We start from the raw sequence: 13,666 nt of genomic DNA on the forward strand, positions 1-13,666 counted from the left end.
GGCACAACCCACCTGGGCGCGCTAGGAGGCCCGGGCGCGCCCTGGTGGGTGCTGCCCTCCTCGGCCCACCTCTGGTGCCTATATTCTGGTATATATGTCATTTTGACCTCGAAAAAATATGGGGAGGACATTTGGGATGAAGCGTCGCTGCCTCGAGGCGGAACTTGGGCAGGAGCACTTTTGCCCTCCGGCGGAGCGATTCCGCCAGAGGAACTTCCCTCCCAAAGGGGTAAATCATCGTCATCATCATCACCAACAACTCTCCCATCTTGGGGAGGGATATCTTCATCAACATCTTCACAGCACCAACTCCTCTCAAACCCTAGTTCATCTCTTGTGTTCAATCTTTGTATCAAAACTATAGATTGGTGCTTGTGGGTGACTAGTAGTGTTGATTACACGTTGTAGTTGATCACTATATGGTTTATTTGGTGGAAGATTATATGTTCAGATCCATTATGCTATTTAATACCCCTCTGATCTTGAGCATGTTTATCATTTGTGAGTAGTTACTTCTGTTCTTGAGGTCACGGGAGAAATCATGTTACAAGTAATCATGTGAAATTGATATGTGTTCGATATTTTGATGGTATGTATGTTGCCATTCTCTTAGTGGTGTCATGTGAACGTCGACTACATGACACTTCACCATATTTGGGCCTAAGGGAATGCATTGTGGAGTAGTTATTAGATGGTGGGTTGCGTGAGTGATAGAAGCTTAAACCCCAGTTTGTGCGCTATTCCGTAGGGGACCGATTGGATCCAAAAGTTTAATGATATGGTTAGAATTTATTCTTAATACTTTTCTCGTAGTTGCGGATGGTTGCGAGACGTTTAATCATAAGTAGGAGGTTTGTTCAAGAAAGAACAACACCTAAGCACCGGTCCACCCACATATCAAATTATCAAAGTACTGAACACGAATTAAGCCAACATGATGAAAGTGACTAGATGAAATTGCCGTGTACCCTCAAGAACACTTTGCTTATCATAAGAAACCGTTTTGGCATGTCCTTTGCATCAAAAGGATTGGGCTACCTTGCTGCACTTTTGTTACTACTATTGTTACTTGCTCGTTACAAATTATCCTGCTATCAAACTACTCTGCTACTTACAATTTTAGCACTTGCAGACATTACCTTGCTGAAAACCACTTGTCATTTCCTTCTGCTCCTCGTTGGGTTCTACACTCTTACTTATCAAAAAGGATACAATTGACCCCATATACCTGTGGTTCATCATCGCCTCTTGCCGCTCTAGAAGCCTTGCCACCGACCGCTAGCCCTGCCTCGTCCTATTCTATAAATAGAGCCCCTCTCGAGCAGCTCAAACCACCCCACTCACCTTCTCTGGCCACAAATCCACTAGTTTAGCACCACGACAATGCCGGGCGGGTCTCTAGCTGCCGATCATCACTGGAGTTGGCCGCTGATCCTCTTAGGTCGTCCACTCGCTCTAGTGCCCTCCATGTTCGCCCAACCCTCCAAGCATGTCCGTGAGGTTCCCCTAAGTGCGACGGTGCTACTGGACCATCAAGACCTCACAGGAAATTCCAACTTCGGGGAGCTCCGCTGCCCGCTGTCTCTGGAGAAGAACTCCTCGACGCCGTCTGTCCACCTCAGGCCGCACTGCGGGTACGTATGTGCTCCTCTTCGTGAGCCGCGTCTATCCCTCACCTCACCGGCGGTCCGTGGCCTCCTCGCCGGATAACCACCATCGACTGAGCTGTTGTCCCCAGTTCTCTCTCTCTCTCTATCTCTATCTCTCTATATCTCTCTCTCTCTTATAAACCTGATGAGTGGACCCCACCTGTCAGCTACTCTCTCTCTCTCCTGAAGTGGTATAAGTGGAGGCGCATCCTAAGAATACGCCTTCGACGTGGCCCTCTCTAGAATTTCTGAATTTTTTAGTTAAATTCAAATATTTTGACCAGCTATAACAACTAAACCACAAGTCCAAATGAAATGATTCTTTTTGCTACAGTTTTCTCTTGAGCCCCTCTTGTTGTATGCAAAACTTGAGATTTTTCCTTGCCGTAAATATTTTTTGGTGCGTTAAATTGCTTTATGTGACATTTTCTTTTTTGTATTTGGATTATTTTCAGAAGGTTCAACTTGTCTTGAAGAGGACCAAGAGTTTTGTGACCCTCTGAACTAAGGCAAGCTACCACAAATATTTGCAAGGGTGACATTGCAATGACTATGATTCTTACTTAAATCTAAAGTATATATTGCATTTAGTTAATTAAAACAATTGAACTTGTGCTAGTATTGTTTCCATGCTATGCTTATAATGCTTTACAGAAGAATGTTGGTTACTTGGTCAAGTTATGCAGTAGTGTTTTATTGTCATGTTCATACTTATGTTAAAACCGTCATTATGTTGATTCCTTGCATGTGCATTTCATGGCATACTATGATTCGAGTAATTTTTATTTCAAGTTAGACATGATGATAATCCAACTTGAATATGTTGTTGATCGAGTCACGGTGCCATCGAATCGAGCTTCCCAGTGCAGCCACATTTGCCTTTATGGGAAGGCCCTTATTAGATCTATTGCCATGCCTCTCGCTGGTGCCTCCAATGAGGGAAGGTTATGCCCTTGCGCTACCCTGGCCCGGAATTTACGAATAGCCTTGTGTGCCCATAGTTGTTCGGTACCATTGTCTCCATTTGAGATCATTTTTGTGTTGCCATGACGGTGGCCATTTGATGTACGGAGTGACATCCGGGGCCATGATATGTCTCCAACGTATCTATAATTTTTGATTGTTCCATGCTGTTATATTATCATTCTTGGATGTTTTTGAATCATTTTATAGCAACTTTATATGATTTTTTGGGACTAACCTATTGACATAGTACCCAGTGCTACTTGTTGTTTTTTTCTTGTTTTTTACTTCACAGAATATTAGTACCAAACAAAGTCCAAACGCAGCAAAACTTTTTGGAGATTTTGTGGACCAGAAGACAACTTGGGAGCCAAAGAAGCACCTGGGGGGAGACCCATGGAGCCCACAAGACACCAGTGCGCGCCAGAGGCCCCTGACGCCCTGATGAGTTGTGGGGCCCATGGGGGTCTCCTGCACTGCCTCTTCGCTCTATAAATCCTTAGAAATTCCAGAAACCCTAGGGGGCAGACGAAACACAATTCCAGCCGCCGTAAGTTCCAGAACCACGAGATCCAATCTACACCATCACGGAGGGGTTCATCATCCTCATTGGTGCCTCTCCGATGATGCGTGAGTAGTTCACCATAGACCTACAGGTCCGTAGGCAGTAGCTAGATGGCTTCTTCTTCTCTCTTTTTGATTCTCAATACAATGGTCTCTTGGAGATCTATTTATTACTTTTTGCGGTGTGTTTGTTGGGATCCGATGAAGTTCAAGTTTATGATAAGTTCCTATCCGTGAATATTATTTGAGTGTTCTTTGATCTCTTATACGCATGATTACTTATACCTTCTTCGAATCTTTGGTTTAATTAGGCCAACTAGATCGATTTTTCTTGCCATGGGAAGAGGTGCTTTGTGATGGGTTCGATCTTATAGTGTCCTCACCCAATGACAGAAGGGGTAGCATGGCACGTATGTATCGTTGCTATTAAGGATAATAAGATGGGGTCTATTCATACATGAATAGATCTTGTCCACATCATGTCACCGTTCTTATTGCATTGCTCCGTTTCTCCATGAACTTAATACACTAGATGCATGCTAGATAGCGCTCGATGTGTGGAGTAATAGAAGTAGATGCAAAATCGTTTTGGCCTACTAATCTTGGACGTGATGCCTATATAATGATCATTGCCTGGATGTCTTCATAATTATTTGATCTTTTATCAATTGCCAAACAATAATTTGTTTACCTACCGTGTGCTATTTTCTTGAGAGAAGCCACTAGTGAAATCTATGGCCCCCGGGTCTATTTTCCTATCATACACTTTTAGATCTACATTGATATTTGTCTTTTTCTTTGATTGCATCTTTTATTTTCAGATCTATATTATAAAGAACCCAAAAATACCTCGTTGAATCTTATTTTCCTTTATTCTATTTGCATATGTCAATCTATGTATTTACCAACTGTTTACCCGAGAGGGATTGACAACCCCTCTTACGCGCCGGGTTGCAAGTATTTGTTCTTTGTGTGTTGGTGCTATTTACATAGTCTTGCTTAGTCCTCCTACTGGATTGATACCTTGGTTTCATAATCGATGGAAATACCTACCATACCTGTGCTGCATCATCTCTTCCTCTTTCTGGAAATACCGACACTGTTTCTAGCCGCATCAAAAGGAATTTCTGGCACCGTTGCCAGGGAGGATCAAGTCAAGGTAGTCTCCCATCAACTTTCCAATTTTTGGCACCGAGGAGACATCATCTATATGGTTCCTAATCATAAGTCTCATCTCCTTGCAATTTATTTTATTTTCCCTTTTCCTCTCGTTTTCATCTCCCACACTTCAGAAAAATTTGCCGTTTTATTCACCTTCTTTTTTGTTCGCCTTTTTCTCGTTCGACCTTTTGCTTGAACTTTTCATCATGAGTGAATTTGGTACGGTAGAAACAGATGATGGCCTAACTCCTAAAATTGGATGATTTGGCAATCTGGATGCTAAAACTTTTGTTTTGGGGGAAGGGAACATTATAGGAAAAGAAACTATCCAAAAATTCTTCAATTGTATTGGAAATTTGACTCTTGATGATGCTCCTATACTTAAAATAACTAAAACTCATGTGGAAGCTATTTCAGCACTAGTTCTGAAACTAGAAAATAGATTTATCCATACCCATCCTACCTTGCAAAGATTGTCTTATGAGCTACCCGTTATAAAGGATCCTAAAGCTAAAAAGTTAGCTAACCTTGTTCTTATGAATGAATTTGATCACATAGTACGGGAAGCTAGGGAAATTTTTGATTTTTATGGCATGAACCGTGAAAAACCAATGATAGGTGAGATCCTTTATAATAGTGATTATATGTTGAGACATTTACTTGGTAATAACTAAATTTTTGATGAGAATCTTAAAAAGCAAATTCCTGTTTTGGATGTGATCCAACAAGTTTTTAACGATGTTAATCAACAATATTCTTGGATTGTAGCCGGGAATCAAAGGGGATATCAAGATGGACAACTTGATAACACTAAAATTTCTATGGACAATGTGTTTCAAGTTATATTTCAGAAACCTCTGGACAAAACCACATCTTTGGAGGACAAGAAGAAAGATGACAATAGTTGAATCTATGCATTATACCTACCTAGGGGCATAAAATTACAGCGCTTGTTGGGAGGCAATGCAATGAATAAAATTTATTTTTGCTTTTTACATTCTGTTATTGAGTGTTTGCACAATTATGCTAATGTTATGATTGTGTTTTAATGTCTTGATTAGTATTTTTGCCAAGTAAAGCCTGTGGGATCATATTGGGTGGTAGTTGATTTCATCTTGTTGAAAAACAGAAACTTTTGTGCCGAGTGGCGGCATTTTAAAAAATCACATAAGAGTGCTTTTGCTCTGAAATTTTAAAACAAGATTGATATACAAATTTCCCACGTTTTCCTTCTTTTTCAGAATTGTTGGAGTTATAGAAGTATGGTAAATTTTCAGAATACTACAGACTATTCTGTTTTTGACAGATTCTGTTTTCGTTGCATTGTGTGCTTATTTTGATGAATCTATGGTTTGTATTGGAGAGTATAAGCCATGGTAAAATTGGAATATAGTAAATATAATGCAATAATAAAATATGAATGGGTTTGTAATAGTACTTAAACTAGTGATTTGTTTTATTATACTAACGGATCTCACGAAGGTTTTGTTAAGTTTTATGTGATTGAAGTTTTCAAGTTTTGGGTGAGATCACGATGGATGAAGGAATAAGGAGTGAAAAGAGCCTAAGCTTGGGGATGCACATGGCACCCCGAGGTAATATTCAAGGAGAACAAAGCAACTAAGCTTGGGGATGCCCCGGAAGGCATCCCCTCTTTCTTGTAATGACCATCGGTAATTTTACTTGGAGCTATATTTTTGTTCGTCACATATCATGAGTTTTGCTTGGAGCATCTTGTATTATATGAATATTTAATTGTTTTGCCTTTTAGTTTTCCACAAATATCCTTGCTGGACACACCTATATGAGAGAGCTAAAATTATGCTATGATTTGTTAGAATTGCTCTTTATGCTTCACTTAAAACTTTTGAGCTATGGAATTGCTCTAGTGCTTCACTTATATCTTTTTTAGCACGGTGTGATTTATTATTTTTGAGGAAATACTCTCATGCTTCACTTAGATTTGTTTGAGAGTTATTACAATTTTGAAGAAACTCTCTCATGTTTCACTTATATTATTTTGGGAGATGAAAAAAATTATGCTCATGTTTCTTCACTTAAATTTATTTGAGCTTGTCAAAAGCAATGGCAACATATGAAACTAGTCCCAAAGTGATAGATATTCAATATGTTTATAATGAAAACTTTCATGAAGATCATTGGACAAAATAAACTTGATTCCTTGTAATAGTTTTGAGATATGATGATAGTAATATGTGGGTCATGTTGGTGAGTAATCATGCTTTAGTAAGAATATTGGTGTTAAGGTTTGTGATTCCCTATGCAAGCACGAAAGTCAACACTTATGCAATGAAATTGCATCCTACTTGTGGTGCATTATTCGGTGTTAGTTATGCTTAATGCCCGTTTATGAGAATTTTCGTTTCTTGGTTGTTTGCTTCTCAATCTTTTTGCTAGCCTCCACTTGTACTAAGTAGAAATACTACTTGTGCATCCGAAATCCTTAAAACCAGTTTTGCCATGCGAGTCCACCATACCTACCTATATGCAGTATTTCTGTGTCGTTCTAAGCAAATTTGTATGGGCCAACTCTAATTTTTAAAATGAATTTCCTTTTTTGTGTGCCCGTACCGCTCATGAAGTGGCAGGGGGTGGCTAATATTTTCCATGCTAGATGTGTTATTCTCAAGATGAGTGTTTATTCACTTGTCATTGCACGAGAGTACGGCGGTAATAAAGATGCCCAGTCCTGGAATGAAAAATAAATTTACTTTATGTTGGCAAATAATAAATTCCTTGGAAAGTGGTTGTATGGACGGTACCCGTGGATACGGCTAGCCATTGAGTGTGAAAGAATGGTGGAAAAGGGAATAAACTTTATTTTATCTTTGGGAACTGTCAATGATATATCTAGCATGGGAAGTGTTGGGAACTACTTGGTCGTTTTGTTGACGGGAAAAGCATGCCTCTCAAAATATTTTATCTCTCAATTTAAGATTTGAGCTCTGGCACCTCTGCAAATCCGAACTTCCCTCTACAAGAGCCTATCTATTTACTTTATGCAATTTTTATTTTTATTTGATTCTCCGTCTTCTCTTATAAAGCACCAACTAAGGGGCACTACGATCATACTTGAGCATTGGATGTAGCTAATATTCGAATGTGTTTCATGATGGGATCAATGATTGAGCATGATGGGCTAGGGATAACTTTCTTTAGTGTTGATATTTTGAAAGACATGGTTGCTTGTTGATATGCTTGAGTATTGAAGTCTTCATGTCCAAACTAGACTATTACTTTGAATCACCTAAAAGTCCAAATGTCCATGCTACAAAAGAAAAGAATATGTGATGAACACGTTGGGCGGCATTCCACATAAAAAATTCTGTTTTTATCATTTACCTACTCGAGGACGAGTAGGAATTATGCTTGGGGATGCTGATACGTCTCCAACGTATCTGTAATTTTTTATTGTTCCATGTTGTTATATTATCATTCTTGGATGTTTTCGAATCATTTTATAGGAACTTTATATCATCTTTTGGGAATAACCTATTGACATAGTGCCCAGTGCCAGTTGCTGTTTTTTTCTTGTTTTTTACTTCGCAGAATATCATTACCAAACGGAGTCCAAACGCAGCAAAACTTTTTGGAGATTTTTTTAGACTAGAAGACAACTTGGGAGCCAAGGAAGCACCTGAGGGGAGGCCCATGGGGCCCATAAGACACCAAGGCATGCCAGAGGCCCTGGCGCACCCTGATGGGTTGTGGGGCCCACGGGGGTCTCCTCCACCGCCTCTTCGCTCTATAAATCCTCATAAATTCCAGAAACCCTACGGGAGCAGACGAAACACAATTCCAGCCGCCGCAAGTTCCAGAACCATGAGATCTAATCTACACCATCACGGAGGGGTTCATCATCCTCATTGGTGCCTCTCCGATGAAGCGTGAGTAGTTCACCATAGACCTACGGGGCCGTAGGCAGTAGCTAGATGGCTTCTTATTCTCTCTTTTTGATTCTAAATACAATGGTATCTTGGAGATCTACTTGATGTAATGACTTCTTGCGGTGTGTTTGTTGGGATCCGATGAAGTTCGAGTTTATGATCAGTTTCTATCCATGAATATTATTTGAGTCTTCTTTGATCTCTTATACGCATGATTACTTATAACTTCTTTGAATCTTTGGTTTAGTTAGGCCAACTAGATTGATTTTTCTTGCCATGGGAAGAGGTGCTTTGTGATGAGTTCGATCTTACGGTGTCCTCACCCACTGACAAAAGGGGTAGCGAGGCATGTATGTACCGTTTCTATTAAGGGTAACAAGATGGGGTCTATTCCTATATGAATAGATCTTGTCTACATCATGTCACCGTTCTTATTGCATTACTTCGTTTCTCCATGAACTTAATACACTAGATGCATGCTGGATAGCGGTCGATGTGTGGAGTAATAGTAGTAGATGTAGAATCGTTTCGGTCTACTAATCTTGGACGTGATGCCTATATAATGTTCATTGCCTAGATATCATCGTAATTATTTGATCTTGTATCAATTTCGCAACAGTAATTTGTTTACCCACCGTGTGCTATTTTCTTGAGAGAAGCCACTAGTGAAATCTACGGCCCCAGGGTCTATTATCCTATCATATACTTTCAGATCTACAATGCTATTTGTCTTTTTCTTTATTTGCATATTTTATTTTCAGATCTATATTATCAAAAACCCAACAATACCTTGCTGAATTTTTTTTGCCGTTATTCTATTTGCATCTATGAATCTATCTATTTACCAATCGTTTACCCGAGAGGGATTGACAGCCCCTCTTATGCGTCGGGTTGCAAGTATTTATTCTTTGTGTGCAGGTACCGTTTACATAGTCTTGCTTGGTTCTGCTACTGGATTGATACCTTGGTTTCCTAACTGAGGGAAATACCTATCATAGTTGTGTTGCATCATCCCTTCCTCTTTGGTGAAATACCGACGCAGTTAATTTCTAGCCGCATCAGGCCACCCATGACTTAGCCCAAAGGGGAGTTGGTCGGAGTGGCCGGGAGAGTGTCATGTAATAGGTTGGTTTTGTCAGAATGTTGTTGGTACACCCAAATGGGAGTACGAGGCCATGGGTTCTGTGGTGTGGGTACAATGTACTAATCTCTGCAGAGTGTGTGTAATCTACTGATAGCCACGTCCTCGGTTATGGACACATTTCATAGTAGGTCACTCTATGGTTCAACAGAAATAATTGACCTACACACTAATATTATATTGATGGCACATGCTATGGTGGATGATCTCAGGGGATCATCGAGTTTGTAGCCTTTGTGATCCAGAGGTGATCACCGTGGTAAGATGATGGATATGGTTACGAGGTAACCAAGATGGTAAGTTGCTCCGATGGACCATGTGTTTCGATCACATACACTTCATGAGTAGCATGTCATGTTCTTGCATATAACCTGCTTAAATATCATGCTTTTGTTTGTCATTGTTGTTTTGTTTGTCGTGAGCTTGCAAGTACATTCAAAGTACTCAACTGGCATGTCATGCCTGTTTCAGGAGAAGTTGTACCAAGAATCAGAGTTGCATCATTCATCGCAATCTAGGCCATGTCTAGCAACGTCCTTGTGAGATGGAGTCTATGTCATCGTTCCGCTATTGAGTAGCTGTGTCATTATCGTTGAGGCCCCCAACATGTCCACTAAATGATGTACAAATGTACAGCAGCACTGTGTGTGCCTCTTGGCCTCACTAGCTTATGTATCATCGAACCCATGTCCTCGCAACAGATCAATAAAGCGGTTGTATTTCTGTACCAAGTTGTTGTGTATTTCTAGAAGACATGATCTCTAGGCTGGTATGGCCCAGCTTCGGCATCAACAGCTCAAGACCCTCGTGAGGGGCCAAGCCTCGCAAGGCGTATGACACCAAGACCTCCAAGGGGGTCGCCCCCCTCAGGCTGGCTCCCGAGGAGCGGAGATTTCTCTGCAAGGCTCACCTCGTGAGGTTCGACTGACGTTAGCCATGACGGCCAAGGCCAGTAGGGCGCTAGCGGGCGTAGAGTAACAGTTTACCCTCCGGTGCAAAGAAGGCAAGCAGCAGGCGCAGAGTCCGAGGAATCAACCAAAGGTTTCCATTCTAGTGCAACAAGACCAAGACCGCCAAGACGGCATGACGGAGGTCATCGCCGAGCCCACCGCAGCGTCACGACCAGCGACTTTTGCAGGCGAAGACCACTTTTGTCAGGATAGGACATACTTGATGTCTCCCTTCAAATTTCACCGTTGTGGAGTCCCTTCCCGCCTACATTTGGGAAGTGGACCAAGGCCACTATAAATAGGACCTAGCCACCATGATGGGATGGGAGGGGATGAAGTCGAGTCCATTCCACCCTCACACCTTACCAACTCACTTGAGCTCAAGAACACACCTCATGAGGCTGTTCTCCACTGTACTAGTTCTTCCTCAGCCCCTCGAGGCAAATCCACCACAAAGCAGGAGTAGGGTTATACACCGCAAGGTGGCCCTAACCTGGGTATACTGATGTGTCTTCCTTTCCCTTCGAGCTCGATGCGATTGGCTGTGAGATTAGCGAGTAGACAGGCTGGGCAGGTTGAGATCTCCGCACGCACCATAGAGTTCAAACCTCCCAAGGGTTTGTGGAACCCGAAATCTAACATTTTGGCGTGCCTGGTAGGGGTGCGTCGAAGATCCGCCGCTTCGTTCGCCACATTCTGCCGCTAGCTCCGATGGCAGGTGCTCCTCCGTCAACTGGGCCGTCGCGCACCTTCGGGGGAACAATGGGCCTCTGCACTTTGACCCCCGCCTTGTGGCAGGTGCAGTGGCCACCCAAGTTCAGGCCAGAACATGTCGCCCCGCTACAATGGTGCAGCGGATCTGGCTGGCTTCCTCCAGGCGTACGAGGAGGCAGTTTGGGTAGCCGACAAGGATGACAAGGCGATGGCCAACTGGCTCCCCATGGCCCTCGTGGGTGTGCCACACGCCTGGCTGCTCAGGTTGTCGGAGTCTTCGGTGGCCTCCTGGGAGGAGCTGCACGGCCTCTTCATCACGCACTTCATGGGCACCGGCGCATCCCGCCGTCGCAGCTCTCCTAGGTGGCTCATAGGCGTCACCTTCCGATCGCCACATCAAGAAGTTCTACCGCCAGGTGGGTGCCTCCCAAGTGCTACTGGGGGCTCCCCCGGGCTGGGCGGCACCCAAGGCTGACCTCACCTTTGGCCCAGAAGATCACCCCGCTACCACGATGGTAGCAGGCGCGCTCCCGATGCTTTGCACCCCCACCATCTGCAACATGGCGGTCACCAAGACCCTCATCGACGGTGGAGCCAGCCTAAATGTGCTCTCTGTGGAGTCATTCAGCTTGCTTCACGTGCCCCACAGCAGACTCTGCCCAACCAAGCCTTTCTCCGCGGTCGGCAATGGTTCTACCACCCCCTAGGGCAAATCCGCCTTCCTGTCACTTTCGGGACCCACGACAACTACCACACCGAGCTCATCAACTTCGACACTGCCCGGATCGACCTACCATACAACGCCATCCTTGGGTACCCAACCCTTGCCAAGTTCATGGTAGCAACTCATCCAACCTACAATCTCATGAAGATGCCAGGTAGCAGCGGTGTCCTCACGGTGGCAGGGGACACCAAGGACGCATTCCAGGCCCTTAAGCTCACATTCAGGACTGCGGCGTCCGTGCAGTCAAGCAAGAAGGGGGCCCTGAGGCTCCGGGGGCAGCGCCAGCCAAGAAGAAGCCGTTGTTTTCCCAAGACCGAGCCGAGACAAAGGAAGTGCCAGTTGATGAGGATGGGGCATCAGGTGCCACCTTCACCATAGTAGATGGCCTCCCCCTGGACCAAGAAAAAACGTTGCTCAGCTTCTTGCGCGCCAACAAGGAAGTGTTCGCATGGGAGCCTAAGGACCTGGTCGGGATCCCAAGGGGAATAATCGAGCACCACCTGAGGGTGTGCCCAAATGTGCACCCAGTGAAGCCGAAGGCCCGACGGCAGTCCACCGAGAAGCCGACATTCATCGTCCAAGAAACCCACAAGCTGCAGGATGCTGGTGTCTCCGGGAAGTATGATACCCGGAGTGGTTGGCAAACCCAGTTGTCGTCCCCAAGAAAGGGGGAAGGAGCACATGTGCATCGACTTCACAACCTCAACAAGGCTTGCCCTCAGGATCCCTTCCCGCTCCCGCGCATCGACCAAATCATCGACTCCACTGCTGAGTGTGACCTTTTGTGCTTTTTGGACGCCTTTTTGGGCTACCACCAGATCAAGATGGATGTGCAAGATGTGGAGAAGATAGCGTTCTTGACCCCCTCTGGGGTGTACTGCTACACTTGCATGCCTTTCGGACTGCGTAATGCTGGGGCTACCTTCCAGCGGCTAATGCACATTGCCCTGGGCCGGTAGCTCGGGAGGAACGGTGAGGCCTATCTTGATGACATAGTGGTGAAGTCTGGGAGGCGAAGACCCTGATCGAAGACTTGAAGGAAATGTTTGCCAGCCTACGCAAGGTGGACCGGTGGCTCAATCCCAAGAAGTGTGTGTTTGGAATCCCCTCTGACAAGTTGCTAGGTTTCCTAGTGTCGCACAGAGGAATCGAGGCCAACCCAGAGAAAATCAAGGCCATAGAAGACATGAGCCCGCCACATACACTCAAGGAGATGCAGAAGCTGGCGGGTTGTGTGACCTCGCTGGGGCATTTCATCTCCAAGCTGGGGGAACGCGCCCTCCCGTTCTTCAAGCTGATGAAGAGGCAAGGGCTATTTGAGTGGACCCCAGAAGCTGATGCGGCCTTTCAAGACCTCAAGATATACCTAACCAGCCCGCCGGTGATGGTGGCGTCGTGCCCTCTCGAGCCCTTGGTGCTCTATTTGGCAGCCATCCCTCACTCCGCCAGTGCTGCTCTGGTGGTGTTAAGGGAAGGGCGCCCAATCAAGGTCCCTCGGCAGGGCGTCTCGTCATCAAGCAAGGGTAGTAGCCTCGGGATGGCGCTCCTGAGGCTTTAGCCGACCCGACAGCCAATGCCCCTCCTGAGGCTCAAGCTGACCCTTCAGACGGAGGGGCTCCTGAGGCTAAGTCTCACGAGGTCGCGGCTGATGCGGTAGGTGATGAGATCCCTGAAGGTCAGCATCCTCAAGAGACACAAGACCTTGCCAATACATCCTCGCTCGTTGAGCACCCGATCTAGTTCGTCAGCATGGTGCTATGGGTGGCACGAGCACGCTACCCCATGCCCCAAAAGCTTTTGCTCGCACTCCTCGTCGCCTCCCAAAAGCTACGCCACTACTTCTAGGGTCACCCCATCAAGGTCGTTTCAACCTACCCACTAGAGAGGGTACT

This window comes from Triticum dicoccoides, chromosome 1B (genome assembly GCF_002162155.2).
Source record: "Triticum dicoccoides isolate Atlit2015 ecotype Zavitan chromosome 1B, WEW_v2.0, whole genome shotgun sequence".
Classification (NCBI taxonomy): Eukaryota; Viridiplantae; Streptophyta; class Magnoliopsida; order Poales; family Poaceae; genus Triticum; species Triticum dicoccoides.